Consider the following 18853-nt stretch of genomic DNA (forward strand, 5'->3'; position numbering starts at 1 on the left):
GTCAGAGATCAAGAGCCCATTTTATTCACAAGCTGCATTAGATGATGAGGGCTAGTTCTCTCCATAGCTTGTTTTCTTTTGCTGTGGTCCTGGCAGAGAATTGAGGGATAAACTGTTGGCAGGACCCGATAGTCTCCTGGATTGCTGTACAGCTCTAAGTATCGTACGGAGCCCCCCTCCAGAATGGGTGACATCTCATTGGGCATCCTGTCAATACGTAGGGAGATAGGATGTAGCTAAGAAACCCACCTGTGGATTCTCAAATCCATGTTTCTTGAAGATGATCCAGAAGTGGTGCTCTTGAAATGCCTAGGCCAGGGGCTTATGGAGTATCAGTTGTGAGGTCCAAGAAAAGTAGGGGAAAGAAGAGCATGAGTAGGGAGCTAGGGAGGTGATGATAAAGAGAAATGGTACAAATCAGAGTAGTCATATAGTAGATGTGGGGAGAGTGAGGGCATTGAGAGCTTGAAGGACAGGAAGTTCTGGCTGTGTTAAAGTTTCCATGATGATGGCATCTTGCAGGTTGTGACCCTAAAAGTGTGTGACTGTTATGAATGGAATTGTGTCCTCCTCCCCCAGTCCATATGTTCAAGCTCTAACCCCCAATAATGTTATTTGGAGATAGGGTCTTTATGGAAGTCCTAAGGATGGGGTCTTAATCTAATAGGATTGGAGTCCTTATAAGAAGAAGAGACACCAAAGAGCTCTCTTCTCTCCACATGCACACAGAGGAAAGGCCATCTGAAGAGGCAGGGAGAAGGTGGCTGTCTATAAGCCAGCTCTCACCAGAAATGGAATTTCCCAGCACCTTGATCATGGACTCCAATCTCCAGAACTGCCAGAAGCCTGTCCATCCTTGCTGCTTGACACAGTCGCTGCAGGGAAGAAACATCTGCACAGCATATGTTTCAAGGGACCTGGCATATATGGCATACTGTTCTTAATATGTTTGCTCCCCTTCTTAACGTTATGTGTTTTAATCAAGGTCACCTCTCCAAGAAAGGTTGTTTCCCCAGGTGGGTATTTTTTTCCTGGAGTTAGGGAGGGAACAAAACCCCTTAGCTAAGTGCCAGGTGGGTAGTTAATCACTTAAGCTACATAATCTTTACTTAGGATAATCTCCTTCAGTTACTTCCTTGTAGCTTAATAGAACAATAGAGTAACCTTGGAATGGAGATAAGAAATGCCCTAACCTTTGGAATAGAATGGATAGGATTAAAATCAACTGGTATAAATACAGATGTATCAGGAGAAATACACACAGAACCTGGCTGGAGAACCTGGCTGGAGGACCTGGTGAGAGAACCTGGCTAGGCTGCTGATCAACTGAACGCTGTCTCTGTGTGATTCCTTCTTCGCTGACTCTGTCCACACCTTTGGGAACCCCTGGACTGCTGGGGCTGGACCCCGGCATCTGGTGCCCAAGGGCTGAAAGGCTGCACTGGGAAGGATGGAGGTGGCAGAGACCGAGGCCGAGGCTGCAGCCGTAGAGTCCCTGGCCCAGCTGGCAAACATCCTGGAGCCTATAGGCCTGCAGGAGGAGGCGGAGGTGCCCAGACAGATCCTGGCTGAGTTTGTGATGGATTTCCGAAAGAAGGACAAGCTGCTCTGCAGCCATCTTCAGGTAGTGGACTTCCTGCAGAACTTTTTGGCTCAGGAGGACATTGTCCAGGGCCTGGACCCCTTGGCCTCTGAAGACAGGAGCCGACAGAAGGCAATTGCAGCCAAGGAGCAATAGAAAGAGCTGAAGGCTACCTACCAAGAACATGTGGAGGCCATCGCAAGGGCCCTGATCCAGGCCCTGCCCAAGATGGAGGAGGCCCAAAGGAAGCAGGCCCAGCTCCGGGAGGCCCTTGAGCAGCTCCAGGCCAAGAAGCAAGCAGCCATGGAGAAATGCAGAACAGCCCAGAAGCAGTGGAAGCTGCAACAAGAGAAGCGTCTACAGCACTTAGCAGAAGTTTCTGCAGAGGTGAGGCAGCGTCAGGCAGGAACTCAGCAGAAGCTTGAGCAGCTGTGTCAGGAACTTGGAACCTTGAAGCAGCAAGCAGGGCAGGAGCGGGACAAGCTGCAGAGGCACCAGACCTTCCTTCAACTGCTATACGCCTTGCAGGGTAAGCTGCAACCCCCCGAGACAGAGGCAGAGCTACCACAAGACTTGGATCTTCCTGAGGATAAGAAAAGGAAGAGACACCAAAGAGCTCTCTTCCCAGTTCTGGATCCCAGCTGCTGACCCAATCCCGGGAGCAGACCAGAGGGGATACCATGGGAAGAGATGGAAGTGTGTTCTCCAAGGATACAGACTCACCTGTGTGGATTCCAGACCGTCTAGTCCAGTGATGGTGAACCTATGACACGCGTGTCAGAGGTGACACGCGAACTCATTCTTTTGGTTGATTTTTCTTTGTTAAATGGCATTTAAATATATAAAATAAATATCAAAAATACAAGTCTTTGTTTTACTATGATTGCAAATCTCAAAAAATTTCTTTATGTGACACGGCACCAGAGTTAAGTTAGGGTTTTTCAAAATGCTGACACGCCAAGCTCAAAAGGTTCACCATCACTGGTCTAGGCCGACCTTATGTCTCACCTCCCTCCATCTCCGCCTCCCCCTCCTCCTCCCCAGTATCATCCATATCAGCCAACCTAGAGGGCACAGCTGACTCCTCCCCAGACGCCCACACCACCATCAAGCATGGCCCTGATGGACCCTTTGATCCAGCCCTTCAATGCACTGATGCTTCGGGAAGCCCGTTGCCAATGACGCTGCCCACTAGCCAGATCAATAAGGACAACAAAACCACCTACTTGAGGACAGCTGAAATCCCTTGACTGAAGAGGCCAGCAACCTTCTACAGGAACAAGGCTCCATGTGCGCTCCATCCACTATGTTTATAGCTATGCTCGCTATCATTGTTTGTTAGTCTTCTTCCGAGTCTTAAACAACCCAATCCAAGAGGTGGCCGCTGATTTACATGCACTATCATTTAAAAAATAAAAATGGGGGAATTTGCCAGAAGCCGGTCCACCCTTGCTGTTTGACACAGTAGCTGCAGGGAAGAAACATCTGCACAGCTTATATTTCAAGGGACCTGGCGTATATGGCATATGTTTGCTCCCCCTCTTAGCGCTATGTGTTTTAACCAGGACCACCTCCCCTGGGGAAAGGTTGTTTCCCCAGGTAGGGATTTTTCCCTGGATTTAGGAATTAACAGGACTAAAGAAGGGAATGAATCAGTGAAACCCCTAGTGTTACAGAAATACCATGTACTACTTATGAAGAACTTGGACTAAGACTGTTGGCAATAAATTTGGGACTTGTTGGGCCCACATACATCCCTGGGGTCTGCCCACTAGGGAAAGCACCAAAGCCTATACCCCTTGAGACCCTCTGACACAGGGCAGTCCCAGGGAAGGCAAGCAGCGGGGCTGGGAGGACATAACCTTTACTGGGTAGGATAATCTCCTTCAGTCACTTCCTTGGAGCCTATCAGTAGAGCAGTGACCTTGGAATAGCCCTTATAATGGAACACAGAGATTAACCTAGACAGGATTAAACTCAACAGAACTAGATTAACAAACGCCCTAACCTTTGGAATAGAATTGGTAGGATTAAACTCAACAGAACTAGATTAACAAATGCCCTAACCTTCGGAATAGAATGGATAGGATTAAAATCAACTGGTATATGTAAATACAGATGTAACAGAACAATAAAGACAGAACTTGGCTGGAGATCCTGGCTAGAGAACCTGGCTAGGCTGCTGATCAACTGAACGCTGTCTCCGTGTCATTCTTTCTTCGCCAACTCCGTCCACGCCAGGGGTCCTCAAACTTTTTAAACAGGGGGCCAGTTCACTGTCCCTCAGACCGTTGGAGGGCCGGACTATAGTTAAAAAAAAACAACTATGAACAAATTCCTATGCACACTGCACATATCTTATTTTGAAGTAAAAAAACAAAACGGGAACAAATACAATATTTGTATTTGCATGTGGCCCGCGGGCCGTAGTTTGAGGACCCCTGGTCCACACCTTTGGGAACCCCTGGACCTGCTGGGGTTGGACCCCAACACAGAACTGTGAGAAAATAAATGTCTATTATTTAAGCCTCTAGCCTGTGTTATTTTGTCATGCAGCCCAAGTAGATTAATACAGTGCCTCAATCAGAGTGGGCTGGGGGACCTCTGTGTGTAGCTAGGATGGTCAAACTCTAAGGCTAATGTGTGGGGTGGTTCATCTACATGGATTATAAAAACTCCCATGGAGATGACTAGAAAATGAATAATAATGTGAACTAAACTTATTTGGCACTCACGGGCCAGGAACTCTTTCAAGCCCTTTGCGTGCATTAACTCATTTCATCCTCTACCAGCCCCATGACACTGGCCCGGCTATTTCAACCCCATTATATATGTGGAGGCATTGAGGCACAGAGAGATGAAGTAGTATATCTGGTCAAGGAGGTGGTGCTTGAGTATACACTCAGACTGTGGAGCCCACACCCCTAACTGCTGTTCTGTCTGGGGTGTGGGGAATGCTATGAGCCAGGGGCCAAAGAAGGGATACACACAGAAAGGTGAAGGAAGAAAGGTTCACCAGACTAATCTGCCAGATCAGGTGGGCAAATCTGGGTGACAAGAGGATGACAGATGGGAGAAGATGGCCTCATTGCCTCTCATCCAGAAGGAGAGACAGACTCTGTCTCCCACTGGTAGCACCACCATACTCTAGCTTGTGTCACCCAGCCTCTCCAAGCAGGTGGCTGCTTTGCAAGGGCACCCTGCATCTGGAACATCCCAGACTGTGGCAATGGGGGCAGTAGTGACCTGGCTCCACTGTCACAAGCTGTTATGAGGGCCAGAAAGCAAGGCATGTGGCCCTGGCGGGTGAGGCTTCGTTGGTTGGGTGTCATCCTGTGTACCAGGAGGTTGCCGGCACATGCCTGGGTTGCTGGCTCGATCCCCAGTAGGGGGCGTACAGGAGGCGGCCCATTGATGTTTCTCTCTCTCCTTTCCTCTCTCTCCAAAATCAATAAAAACATATTAACAAAAAAAGAAAGCAAGGCATGTGGGTGGATCTAGGTGGCACAGAAACAGTCCTGAACCATCTTCCTGTGGCCTCCGAATTTAAGTTGAAATCAGGAAAGGAGTTATGTGGGAACATCATTGTTTATCACCAGAAACGAGACAGAAAACATAAAATTGCAAATTGCGAAGGCTTTAGTTGAGGAAGCTATTCACCCAAAAGGCCAGGTGATGATTACATAGGTAACATCTTTTCTGCAGAGGAAAAGCGTTTTGATCGTATCTACCCAGAATTCCATGCAGCAAAAGAAAGGCAAATATTATTGGCAACTATTCTACTGTGGCATAGTAAGCAGTTTATAAAACTCGACTAACGCGTGTAAGAAAACTGCATTTTTAAAAGGGCATGGTATTGATGGGAACACATTTTAATTTTTGAAATATCATTTCGGAGAGTAAATCCATCAGTGTAAGACAGCTGACCTGAATCGAGACTTTATTAATCTTCACTCTTGGGAAATTGGCAATAAAACATAGGGTCAAATCCCTTTTATTTATATTGCATTTGCATTGTGCTTTGGAGAACAGATTGCCACACTAATTAAGCTGAACCAATTCTTGTGAGAACGACTTGCTTTTATTAGTAAGAACTTATGAATCCTGAGGCTTTCCCTCCATTTAGTCAGTTGTTACAGCTACTCCCGGGTGTAGCAGTTGTTATTTCTCTCCTTGTTCAGAAGTGAAGAAATGGACTCAAGGTCATCTGGGTTGAACTAGAACTAGAAGAGATAAATGTTTTTTTGTCGACTGTGGTTTAGGGTCTTGTCCTAGAAGGAGGCCCTAGAAAAGTGAAGTAATTATTAAGACAATCAAATTGTCATGAAGATGCCATTTGCCTCCTCTGCTTTTTTACTGCCCTGTCCACTTCAAAGATCTCTGATGTGTCTTGACTTTGAAAAAGAACCTTCCTCTTCCCCAGCTCCCATGCGGCTTTGCAGCTCCTGGATAGCATCCCTGGGATGCTTCTCTGATGATCAGGTTTTAATAGGTTATATCAAAACTGGAAACAAATCCTCTTAAAGTTTTATGTCTCCTAGAAAGCAAATTACCCTATAAGTAACTCCAGGCCCTGTTACCAGGCCTGGGTGAGACATTTGTAGCTGGTAGAAGGGAAGGAAATCCATTGCCTTTACGGCAGTAGTCAGGACACTCCCTGCACGCTCCACCCCCACCTAGCTAGCCCCTCATGCCCTCATGCTTATCACAACGCTCTGGTCTGATTGCCAGCATCTGCATTCCTTACCTGTGGGCTTTTCCTGTGCAAGCCGCAAGTGGCCTCCAGCTCAGCAGCCCTCAAACAACTGCTAGGAGTTGATGGAATACATACAAACACCCCAGCTCCCTCTCTGCTTGGTGGGCCAACACGCAGGCACCTGCTCTGCACTGGCTCCCAGAGTTCCACGGTAGAATCAAGCTCCAGTGGCCACAGTGGTAAGTTGTTGATAACACTCCTTTTATTGGCTTCCTGCCTTCTTCAGCTCACTTCCCCACTCCCCTAGTGGTGTTTTCTGCCATTGTTTCCTAAATAAACGTTTTTCTTGGGAATTCTTGCTTCAGGTTGACTTCTGGAGGAACTCAAATGAAGACAGCCTCTATAATCTTAAATGTTATTTCCCAAAGAGTCCCTGAGATGCACATTCGTTTCAGCTGAGCTTCTGTGCCTGTCTTTGACTTTGATTTGCCCAAGTTGAAGGGAATCTGGGTGTTTGGGTTCCCTATACCTCAATATTTTTCAAAATTCTTACCTGAATTAGCTCTTTCGATTTAAGTTTAATTACTGCATTGTATTCTATGAGAGAAGCATGAGCCTGAAATTTAATGGGTTAATCTCTCCCTCCCCCACCTTTTCTCTCTCTCTAGTAATAGGAGTATGTTAGCATTTGGCTAAATCTCATACACTTTGATATGTAGTTGAAAATATAAAAATAGATGAACTAAGAACCTGACTTCCCAAATTAGAAAAGAGGAGAGCAAAGCACATTCAAGGGAAGCAGGAGGAAGACAGGAAAAATAAAAGCAGAAATTAATGAATAAAACATACAAAATTATCCTATATAATAAAGAGCTAATATGCTAATTAGACTGGACAGCAGAACGACCTTCCAGAACGACCTTCCGGAACAACCGTGAGGCAGCCAGGGCTTCGAAGGCCTACTCTTGCACGGATTTTGTGCATCGGGCCTCTAATAGGGTTAATAAATGAAAGAGAAAACACTTTTTAAACAAACAAATAATTACATAAACCTCTGTCAAGTCTATTTAAAAAAAAGAAAACATAAACAAAGTTAACTATTATAATACATTGCATTAATCAATGGAGGAATGCTTTCTTTTATCACAACCATTTTCAAGATTGCTTGGAAGTTGTTGTCCAGAGTGACTTTAACTTTAATCCATGAATACAGGTTTTACAAGCGGTAGTGACTATACAATTTATAGCTAGGAAAGGCTAAAAGAACATATGCTTGTGGGAAGAGGATATTTGAGACTGGGACTGCCATTGTCCTGTGGTATATTAATGGGTGTTTCCTGGGGTACTAGGTGCAATAGTAATGCAAGGTTAGATAAGTTTAACTATGTTTCTTTACCATATAACTTTTTTATTTTTAAATATATTTTATTGATTTTTTTTAAAGAGAGGAAGGGAGAGAGTTAGAGAGTCAAAAACATTGATGAGAGAGAAACATCGACGAGCTGCCTCCTGCACACCCCCCACCGGGGATGTGCCTGCAACCAAGGTACATGCCCTTGACTGGAATCGAACCTGGGACCCTTGAGTCCACAGGCTGACGCTATATCCACTGAGCCAAACCGGTTAGGGCTACCATATAACTTTTAATGCTCCCAAGTGTAACTTGCGAACCTATGAGAGAAAGATAAAATATCTAGCATTTTTCAAATTCATAGTACACTAGGATTCTGTGGATCATGGACTGGGCAACAGTGTTGGCATAGAGTAAGGCAAGAACTCAAAAGGAAAATAAAAAAGAAAAGCCATAAGTTTATTTACAAAAATAAATCATTTTCAGATGGTCTGATAATTTTTCTATAAAATTTGAGAAAGCCCAATTGAAAAACTATATAGCCAGATACAACATTAATAGTTTTATAACATATCAGCAAACCAGCTACAGCCCTAGCTGGTTTGGCTCAGTGGGTAGAGCATAAGCCTGTGGACTGAAGGGTCCTGGATTCGATTCCAGACAAGGGTACATTCCTTCATTGCATGCTCAATCCACAGCCCTGGTTGGGGAGTGTGTGGGAGGTAACCAATCAATGTGTCTCTCTTATGTCTATGTTTCTCTCTGTCTCTCTCCCTCCCTTCTACTCTCTCTAAAAATCAATGGAAAAATATCCTTGGGTGAGGACTAACAACAACAACAACAAACAAACAAAAAACATGTTGCTTTATTTTTAAAAAATACCAGCTACAATTAAAATGAGAAAAATATCATACTTAAATACTACTAAAAACATACAATTTCTAGGAGGAAAATTAATAAGAAATGTACTTGATTTGCATGAAGAAGACCAAAAAGTGTTCCTGAAGAGCAGAAAAGAACAAATGAGGAGCATTTTCAAGGTTCTGAAGATGTTAATTTCTCAAATTAATCTATGGATATAATAAAACATAAAATATTAACAGAAAATTTAAAAGGAATTTAATACAATAATTATAAAAGTTACCTAAAACTCTTTTTATTTTCACATTGTATTTTTTGAAGTAAAAATGTGTATGTATTACTTTTGCAAGGAGAAAAAATATAGGTATAAAAAACAAACGAGTAAATAGAGCAAAGAAATATTTGGAAAATAAGTTATATGGGAAGGACTTACCTTACCAGATAGAAATAGGATATATAAAAAGACTATAAAGATATAACAATTAAAATTTCATGGTACTGATTTAACACATGAATAGATTCTTTATTCTAGAATACAAAATAGCTTAAAGCATAGTAAGTGAAGTATTACAAACCAATAAGAAAGAGATGAATTATTTAATAATTTGTGCTGAGAAGATTGGTTAGTTTCAAAAGTAAGTTACTTAGGATCTCACTGTAAAGTATATATAAAGCCTCAAAAAACTTGAAGAAAACAGGTGGATCTGTATTTAATCACTGAATAGGTAAGAGATTTCCAATATAAAACAATGGAAGGAATTACAAAGGATAAAACATAGATTTGCATACATAAAATTTAAAAATATTCCACTTTTCAAAACCATGTAAAAATGAAAACAACCAATGAGGCTTGTGACTTTTAATCATTTCAGTACTTATAAGAGTGATTTAACACATTCCAAGTCTTCCATTGAAAAATGAACAAAGAATATGAAGGTAGGGAGTTTGGAAAGAAGGAATTATAAATGCCTAAGAAACATATAAAAGTGCATATTAATTTCAGTGTTAATGAAAAATACACAATAGAACAATAATGAAATTTTTCATTATTGAATTAATAATGAAATTATTAATTTCATGTAAGTAGGGATTATTGCTAAATAATAATAACATTATTTATTGGGATAATGAATGCTTAACATTTTCTTTTTAGTTTTTTTGTTTTACATGTTTCTATAATGAATATATATAATTTTATACTAAAACAAAATTATTTTTAAAATAAAAATATGGATTAGAAACAAATAAGCTATTTGATCACTTTATTGCAGTTCTTTTACATTCTTGTGTATTTCTTCTGATACTACCATCTATAAGTGTTCTGAGACTTTAAAAAATAGAATTCTGTTCCTTAAGTTAGTGATTTTATCCTTTTGAATTTCATAGATCTCCTCCTCATTCTCCCAAATAATTCAAGAAATAATCCACAGTGGTCAACCTTTTATTCTTTTCAAGTAAATTCCCCAAAACTCCAGAATCCCAAACTGAACTTTTACTTAAAACATTAATATCAAAACAATAGGTATAATCTCAGAATAGAGAACAGTTTAAAAAAATCAACAAATTTAACTTTAAGATAAGCAAATACATTTTAAAAATGTAGTCTTTATTCCATCTGAATCTGGGGGACTTGCTCAGGAATAATCATGGCATTTGGGAGCCCACGGTCTGACAGCTTTGAGCAGAGGGTTGAGAATTGAAGGGAGTGGGGTCTTGGCACCCAGGATAGGGCAGCACCAAGTTGCCACTGGCCTGGAGAGACCTGGCACCACTGGGAAGAGACATTTCCTGTTTGCTTTCTTTCCATTCACTGTTTCTCACTCTTTAAGCTGTTTCTTGCCGCCTTTCCCCTTTCTCTTTGTTCACCTTATATTATTGATGTAACACGTGCTGTACACCTGCTACGGCACAATAGCCACACTTCTCAGCATTCTCCCTGTGGAAGAATACCGTCATCCCAATGATCATTCTAGGCATCTTTACTGAACTGAATGTCTTGTGTGCAGGGGTTTGGCCCTGAAGAGTGATAGTGGATATTTGTTCTGCAGAACTTCCCTTTCTGTGGGGTGATCAGTCTTAGGCAACAATGACAAAATGACACCATTTGAAATCAGCAAAAAAAAAAAAAAAAAAAGTTTTTTATTGTGTGTATCCCAGGCAGGATGCCACTTCTGCACCAACAGTGTGCTCACAGGGTGTGTGTTTATTTACCTTAGAGACGGTGGAGCCCACCCTCGGCTCCCTTCACATTGTGTAAATTCATCTCTATTGAGCTCAGACTTTTGATACTTCAAAGACCAGAGACTCTGCAGTTGTAGAATTTGAGGTTTTTATTTTATTATTATTTTTTTAAATGCTCATCATATCTGAGAAAGGAAAATTAGTTTCTGACACTGGCCTGACCCGGTTAGCTTTGGTGTTGTTAGGAGGTTGCTGGACACTCATGGCTGAGTCATGTGTACCTGTTGGACATAAACAATCCACAGGACACCAACATCAGACTGGGCCACTCTGTGAACGGGATGATGTGAGACAGAACAAGGCCACTTCCTAATTTTATGTAAACTCAGACAAGAGCAGGGCCATTGGGCCACCCATGTAATTCCAAACACTCCCTCATCCTCGCTCATAGGAATGACTGTTGCTTCCTTCCCAGTTTTGTCCCTGCCCTAGTCTGCCTTCCTTGTAGATCAGATATGTTGAGATACACAACCACAGAATTGCCTATACTTTCTGACTGTCTCTGAATTGAATGAAACTCTGCTTCCTTAAACCCTCCCCCAAATCACAAAACCAAAGCCTGCAACTGGGGCATGTGCCCTGATGGGAACTGAACCAGCAACCTCTTGGTGCATGGGTCAACACTCAACCACTGAGTCACACTGGCAGGGCTTACTTATCTATATATATAAAAGGCTAATACGCTAAGTGTCTGACCATCTGACCAGCTGCTATGATGCGCATTGACCACCAGGGGGAAGACACTCAATGCAGGAGCTGCTGAACTGCAGTGACTTGGCAGTGGTGGTTTTTGGGTGACACACCCCAAAACCAGAGAGGAGGGAGCCTGATTCCTCATGGGGCCGTACGATTGTACCTTCGGCCGTGGGTTATGCTGTTGCTGGGGTACTGTCACCCCAGGCAGACACCAGGGAGGGACTGAGGGAGGTTGGCTCTAGGGTGTGTCTGGCCCTTCTCGCTCAGTCCCACCCCACTGGCCACCTTCTAATTAATTTCCTTTCAATGTGCATGAACCCATGCACCAGGTCACTAGTAGTTTATATTATGCTAAGGAGGATCTGTGAGAACAGGGAGCTCACTGATTGTCACTGCATTCTCCCCCAGGCCTAGAATTGAACCTGGTTAAAAAAACAAAAACCCAATAAGTGGGAATGACTTATTAACTTTTTGGTAAGTTAGGTTTGCTTAGTGCTTTGAAAAATAAAACAAAGCAAAGCAAAGCCAAAGAGGAATTTATTGGAAGGCGGTGAGACCTCACAGAATTGTGGGTGAAGCTGGAGAACAGGACACCAAGGCCTTGGGAAGCACAGGACAGCAACCTGGCAGTCCTTGTGTTCTGGTGGCAGGAATGAATGGGCGTCCCCATGGAGCTCTGCCGAGGGCATGACTCAGGTCTGTTCCTCTCCCTGTGACTTTCCTCCCAGGAATCCAGTGGGCAGTGGGGCTGGCTTCACAGGCATGTAACTGCTTTGAAGAGCCCCTTGCTTGGTTGGATGTTCTGCATTTGCCATTTTGATATTCTTAATAATTGTTGACCAAGGAACTCTGTGTTTTCATTTTATTAAAACTTTAGTTTTCTTCAAGGCAGTCTATATCTGGGCTTTCAATTCTGTTCCATTGATTCATTTGTTTATCTGTTTGCCAATACCATACTGTCTTGATTACTATAGCTTTATACTAAGTCTTGAAATTGGATGTCAGTCTCCAACTTGGTTCTCCTTCAGCATTATGATGGCTATTCTTGTTTTTTTTGCCTCTATATAAATTTTAGAATTATCTTGTTGTTATCCACAAAATAATTTGCTGGAATTTTAATTGGGATTGCATTGAGAATCTAGAGATCAAGTTGGGAACAACTGACATCTTGACAATATTGGGTCTTCCTATCCATGAACATGGAGTACCTCTCCATCTATTTAGTCATTCTTATATTTTGATAATCAGAGTTTTATAGTTTTCCTCATATATATTTCCACATAGATCTTATATATATTTGTTAGTTTTTATACGATTAAAGAAAAAAATCACAGGCCCCAAGTGGCATCACTCATATTAAAAGCCCATGATACTAAACCTAGATCTAATACCTGATCTAACTGTAGTTTCAACCTTTCTCAGAAATGTAACCTTAACCAACCAGTCTGGAATTTTCTGTTCCAGCACCTGTAAGGTTAGTCTGTCACATGGGCCCAATCCATCCCTCACAGGAAGAAGAGGCAATCTGCAGGATAAATACCCTTGCTTTCCCCCTTGTCCCCCACACTTCTCCCCAAAGAAGCTGTCTTGGGTCTAAAAAATAATCCTTTCTTTTCTTTTGTTAATAGCTCACTGGCCCTATCTTTCTTCCTATAAAATCCTCCATTTGTTTAGTTACTAGCTGGGATGCTGCCTGATTCATTGCTGTGTTTTCAAGTTCAAATTCCACTGTTCATTGCTGGTATATAGGAAAATGACTAACCTATGTATATTATCCTGTTTCAGTGCTTTTTCATTTTGCACTGGAAATTTTCTGGCCATTCCTTTGGCCATCTTGCATGATGTACCTACCCCCCTTGGTCAGAGGAGAATGGGAAATATGCCAAATAGTTCCCTCAAGATTTTCCCAAAGGGAAATGGAGAGGAGCTAGCTGGATTGGGCTGGGTGACAGGCACACGTAGCAGTCATCCTAGAATTCTGCCCTGTATTGCTCTGTTAGGAGATGAAGGGAGTGGAACTGGCTATGTGTTTCTAACTCAGGAGGCAAATCTCAGGCCTATTTCCAATCTCACTCATAAATGCTGTTTTCCCCTTGACAGGCACTGTTTGGAAACCTGCTGTGTGTCCCTTCGTATCTGTGAAGAGTTTTCCCAATTGTTCTATGTTCAGAGAGTAGTGTTGTGTCTCTGAGTTCATGTATGTCTAGTTCTTGTTTGTAAATTATATATAATATCAACAATCAAATATAGCTCTTTCTGTTTCATGAAAAAGCCATAACAGAACCTTATACAAACAAGGAAAAAATTGGTCTTAACTGTGTATTATTTTAACTCCCCCAGAGATTGCTCACCGCTTATCTATGATAAACTTTTCAATTTCCAAAAGCATATTCTTGCTGGTTTCTTTGTCCAATATCGCACTTACTATGCACTTTTAAAAGAGCATGCTACTGTTGTGTTTGGGCGGAATAACACAGTCAGACAGAGGCAAACCAGCAGGGCCAGGCTAGATGGAAAGTTAATGACATGGCTTGGGGTTCTATTATTGCATGGTTTGGGGTTCTATTGTTATATTTGAATGCGTGTAAAAAAGTATAATCAGCTGAGTCCTAGAGACCTTGAAAATTCTCACCCTGCTTTCACTGTTAAGTGATTCTCTCAGTTTTTGGTTCAATATTGTCAGCAAGGCACCCACATTTCCCTCCCTGCCATCTCCAAATCTTGTTGAAATAGCAGAAAAAAGGACAAGAAAAAGAATGCATCCACAAAAGCACTGTAAAATGGAAAATTCCTAAAAGATAGAAGGTAGACATAGTCAAATGCTGGAGAAACCAGCCTAGAAGAACGGCAACTCCGGCCAGGCTTGGGTGTGGGTGTGTAGACAGGTGACAGACATTTCTCTTGGGGACTCTGAACACTTCTAAGCTCAGAAGCCACAAGGTTCACATTGTCAGTGACAGAGGGAGGGCAGGTTGGGAGAAATATTTACAACTTACAAAAGAAAGATACAAATCCACAGACAAATATAGAAAGAGCTTCTGCAAGGAAAAAGTCAAAATGCTCAGTAGAAAAATGGGCGAGGGTTAAAAACAAAAAAGAAATAAAAATACTTAAAAAAACACCCTATGAAACACCATTGAACTTCACTAATGATCAGGAAATTGCAAACTGGAACTAAGCTGAGACATAATTTCTCACTAAATAGGTGTATTAGTGAAGGTTTCCAGAGAAACAGAACCAATAGAGTGTGTGTGTGTGTGTGTGTGTGTGTGTGTGTAACAGATTTATTTTAAAGGCTTATGTGATGGCCTGGGGGCTGACAAGGCCAAATCTACAGGGCAGCTGGCAGGCGGGAGACCCAGGGAAGACGTGCTGTTGCAGCTCCAGGTCAAAGGCAGTCTCGAGGCAGAATTCCCTTTGCCTGGGAGTCTCCGTGCTTTTCTTGCAAGGTCTCCAATTTACTGGCCGAGGCCTGCCTACCTCCTGGAGGGTAATCTGCTTTACTCAAACTTTACTGATTGAAATGTCAATTTCATCTAAAAATACCTTCATAGTGACATCTACACTGGTATTTGATCAAATATATAAGGACAACTTACCCAAGTTAACACAAAAAATTAAACAAATATTTTTTAAAAGATTCATAATATACATTGTCCATAAGAAATGGATACTCTTTTACATTGTTGGTGAAAAAGCATATAGAACAGCCTTCTGGGAACAAATGAAACAGCAATTTGGCAATTTCTACAGAAATTTGAAATGCACAGAACTTTCCATCCAGCCTGCTGGTTGGCCTCTGCCCTTTGGTCTAGGGTTGGTATTAGCTCTACTGCTGGGGAACTGCACCCTGCCTACACTTTATAAATATATATATATATATTGTTGTTACTCCTCACCCAAGGATATTTTTCCATTGATTTTTAGAGAGTGGAAGGGAAGGGGAGAGACACACAGAGAGAAACATTGATATGAGATAGACACATTGATCGGTTGCCTCCCACACTGGGGATCAAACCTGAAAACGAGGTATGTGTCCTTGACCAGAATCGAACTGGGACTCTTCAGTCCGAGGGCTGACGCTCTATCCACTCAGCCAAACCAGCTAGGGCAACAATATATATATTAACCTCCTCAAGTTATCCTGACTTGAGTGTGCTGTTTCCTCCTGGAGGCCTGCCCAATACACCCAGGTATTCTCCTGGGTTCTTCCCTTACCCCCTTTCTCTATCTGTAGTCTATTACCAACACATATCGATAAAATCCTCCCCACTTTCTTTTTTCCAACCACAGAACTAGTATCCTAACTTAGACCATTATCATCTATCATCTGGATTTCTGAAAAACATTCCTATTTACTTTCATTGCCTTTAATCTTGTCTTCCTCCAAAAAGTTGTCCACTGTTGCCAAAAGATCTTTCTAAAATGAAATGTGATCATAGCATGTTTCTCTGTTTAAAATCTTTCAATGTTGGCAGGTTTCAATGTCTCTCTCTCTCAGTTTGTGCTTCAAATGTTTTTTTTCTGCTGAAATTTGGATAGTAAGTGCCATTTCTTATTAAACTTTAAACCATCCCTCCTGAGGAAATTTAAGAGTCTTAAAGGGCGAGAAGGACATATTTCTATGGTTATCTTAGTTGCCAGGATGAAATACCTTGGCATTGCTAGACCCATCTCTTGAGGCAAAATGGCAATACTGAACCCCTTTCAGATAAAAGGAGAGGGTTGTGGTATGCCTTGCTTATTCTGAATGCATGATTTCTTCTAAAGATTTTTCTCACATGCTGACTCTTATGGACAGCTGTGGTCTTTTGTCAGGGGCAAAGGAGTACCACAGTTACCTTGAGTCCTAGAAACACATGCATGCTTATGGTCATTATTTTATAAATAAATTATTTTCTTTTAAATAATGAATTTGCATTACAGCAATAGGCACATAACAGATGCTTATGTACAAAGATACCTGCTTCTGGAATGTTTCTTTCATTGTACGATGTTTCCACTCTCTTTAAAGATTTCTGATGCTCTGGTCAAAAGTTTGTTTGTTTTTGTAGTTCTCAGGTCTCCCCATGGATAAGACCCAATAGCTCCATTCTCCTAAAAAATATATGAACCACCACCATATCCTGTAAGGTCCAGGAAAATATATTTGGCTTCAAACTTATCCCAAGTGGCGAGGTTGTTGTTCTCAAACTCCAGTCACTGATTCTTCAGACACGATGCTCTCAGAATACACTCAAGCTATTTTTTGTTTGTTTAGTTAAATTTATTTCTATGTTTCCTTTTTCCAAAAAGTTATGAGGCAATGAGTAGCAAGAACATTTGCAACAAAGCAAATAAAATGGAAATGGAAAATCAGAACAAAGACAAATAAGTGGAAACTAGCACACTAATGATAAGACAGCATCAGCCTGTGTGTGAGACCCAAATTTGACTGCCCGTTTCCTGGAATGCAGGGATAAAAGGCAAGCAATAAATATTTCAATACTCATAATCAGGAAGGAGGAAGTATACCAGTTTCCCAAAAGAGTTGAAATTTTCCTGGCAGTAAAGTCCAAAATAAATTCTCATGCCGAGATTAAAGAGAATGGTGTGACACTGTGGATTAATAATAGTCCCTTCCTCCTTAAGGATAGGCAAAGATTAAATGAAGGCAAACATGCAAAGCCCTTAGAATTGTGAGTGGCACATGGTAAACTCAAATATTAACTATCATCATTATGATTATATAAAAATTTTATACAAATTAGATGTACCAATAAACACTGATAATAGTCACAGTGACTTGTGGCAAATGCAGAGGTGGATTCCATTTAGTTGTTTCGTGAAACAGCTCTAGCCAAGAGCATGCCATTAGCACAACTCAGTGAAGATGGCCAACAGGACCCATAGCTAAGGTGGTCCAACTGTGGGGTTGTCTGGTGTCCTCATTGCATCAAAGGACAGAACAGAGGGGACCTAGAGAAATTGCACAGCTTGTAGACCAGTAATTCTTAGGTATGGTTCTTAGTCATCAAATAAGTCATGAGCAGGGGGCAATATAAAAATCTAAGTTTTTATAGATAAATGGCATGTGACTCCATAAATTTGTAGTAAGTTGCTTACTAGGAACTACTATGAGAATTACTGAGAGTGACTACAATTTGATATTTGAAAACCTCACATTAACACTATTAGAATTTCCTGAGGATCCTAATTCATTATTCTACCAAGAAATCTGGCTTCCCCACAGTGCTGATAAGACCAGAGAGAGGGATGGCTTACTATTGGTTCCTCATTAGCAGTAGCCCAAGCTTATTGGGTTTTTCAATGGTTTTTATTTTTAAAGTATTAATTTATTTTTCTGAGGACTGTTAGGTTAACCCTATGGGGGTTATGATTTATATTTACATCAATAGTATTGCTAAAGTTAATGTCTGCACGATCCCCTCAAAATGCGCTTGTCCCAGTGTGTTATCCTCATGGTTGCTTTCTCTGGCTAAGTGGCAGTCACAAAGGTTGGAGAGCCACTGCTTTAGGTTCTCTTGTCTGGATATCATTCTGTTAGCTGGACTGACCAGAGCTTAGAGGGCTATCGCTGCATGTCTCCCTGAAAGCAGTGCCGGGATAGGCTAGGGTTGACTTCCTAATGTGTATGTGGATTTTGTATGTAATATCTGTAGGTAGGGGATATAATTTTATTAAAATTGGAAGCTTTCCTCCAGATGGAGGTCAGCCCACCTCAGGGAGATGAGCTATAAAGATATTTTTTAAAAAGTCAGATTTTTTTTCTCAGAAAGACATTTGATCTACTCTGACTCCTTAATTCAGTCACCAAAATTTTATATCATCAAACATGCCAGAGGATATGGTGATTAGAACATTTTTAGTAATATGTCTGTGGCTGTGGTGTCCTGAGCTGGCCCATACCAGCTTGTGATAGCCCATTGTCAATACTTGAGAAATTTAGTGAGCTGATTGTTAAACTATTGGTACTTTGAAATGGACCATGGAGGTAGTATTCCACAAAATGCTATAATTATTTTTCCCAGACAGGCAGTTATTAAACTTTTATTACTACACCACTGTCTCTGGACCATCTAATATTGAGCTATATAGTCTCTTTGTGTCCCTTGAAAACTCAAAATGAGTTTTACCCATCTTCCAAAAGGGTAACTAATGATTTCCTCTTGATTATAGAGTCATTCCCTTGCCAGTAATGTTAAGCCCCCTGCTAGCCTTACTCCAGAGACACATTTCAAGAATGAGTCTCTTAATTAAGTATTGAGTATGAGGAATGAATAGATTTTAAAGACAGCTATAATATTATTAACCCCTACTAAACATCATTCTATCTCAATAGTTTATTCACTCATTTATTCAGTTGATACTTACTGGACGTATCTAATTATAGTAAAATCAGCCCTTTGTGCTGGTACTGTGTTAG

General features: G+C 41.3%; 1 pseudogene; it reads left to right on the top strand.

The window, feature by feature from the left end:
* The first annotated feature begins 1450 nt into the window (after positions 1-1450).
* Positions 1451-2337, top strand: LOC139019237 (outer kinetochore KNL1 complex subunit ZWINT-like; annotated as a pseudogene).
* Positions 2338-18853: the final 16516 nt, after the last annotated feature.

Source organism: Myotis yumanensis, unplaced genomic scaffold, assembly GCF_028538775.1.
Source record: "Myotis yumanensis isolate MYYU_CA2020_CCGP unplaced genomic scaffold, mMyoYum1.0.hap1 SCAF_11, whole genome shotgun sequence".
NCBI classification, from domain to species: domain Eukaryota; kingdom Metazoa; phylum Chordata; class Mammalia; order Chiroptera; family Vespertilionidae; genus Myotis; species Myotis yumanensis.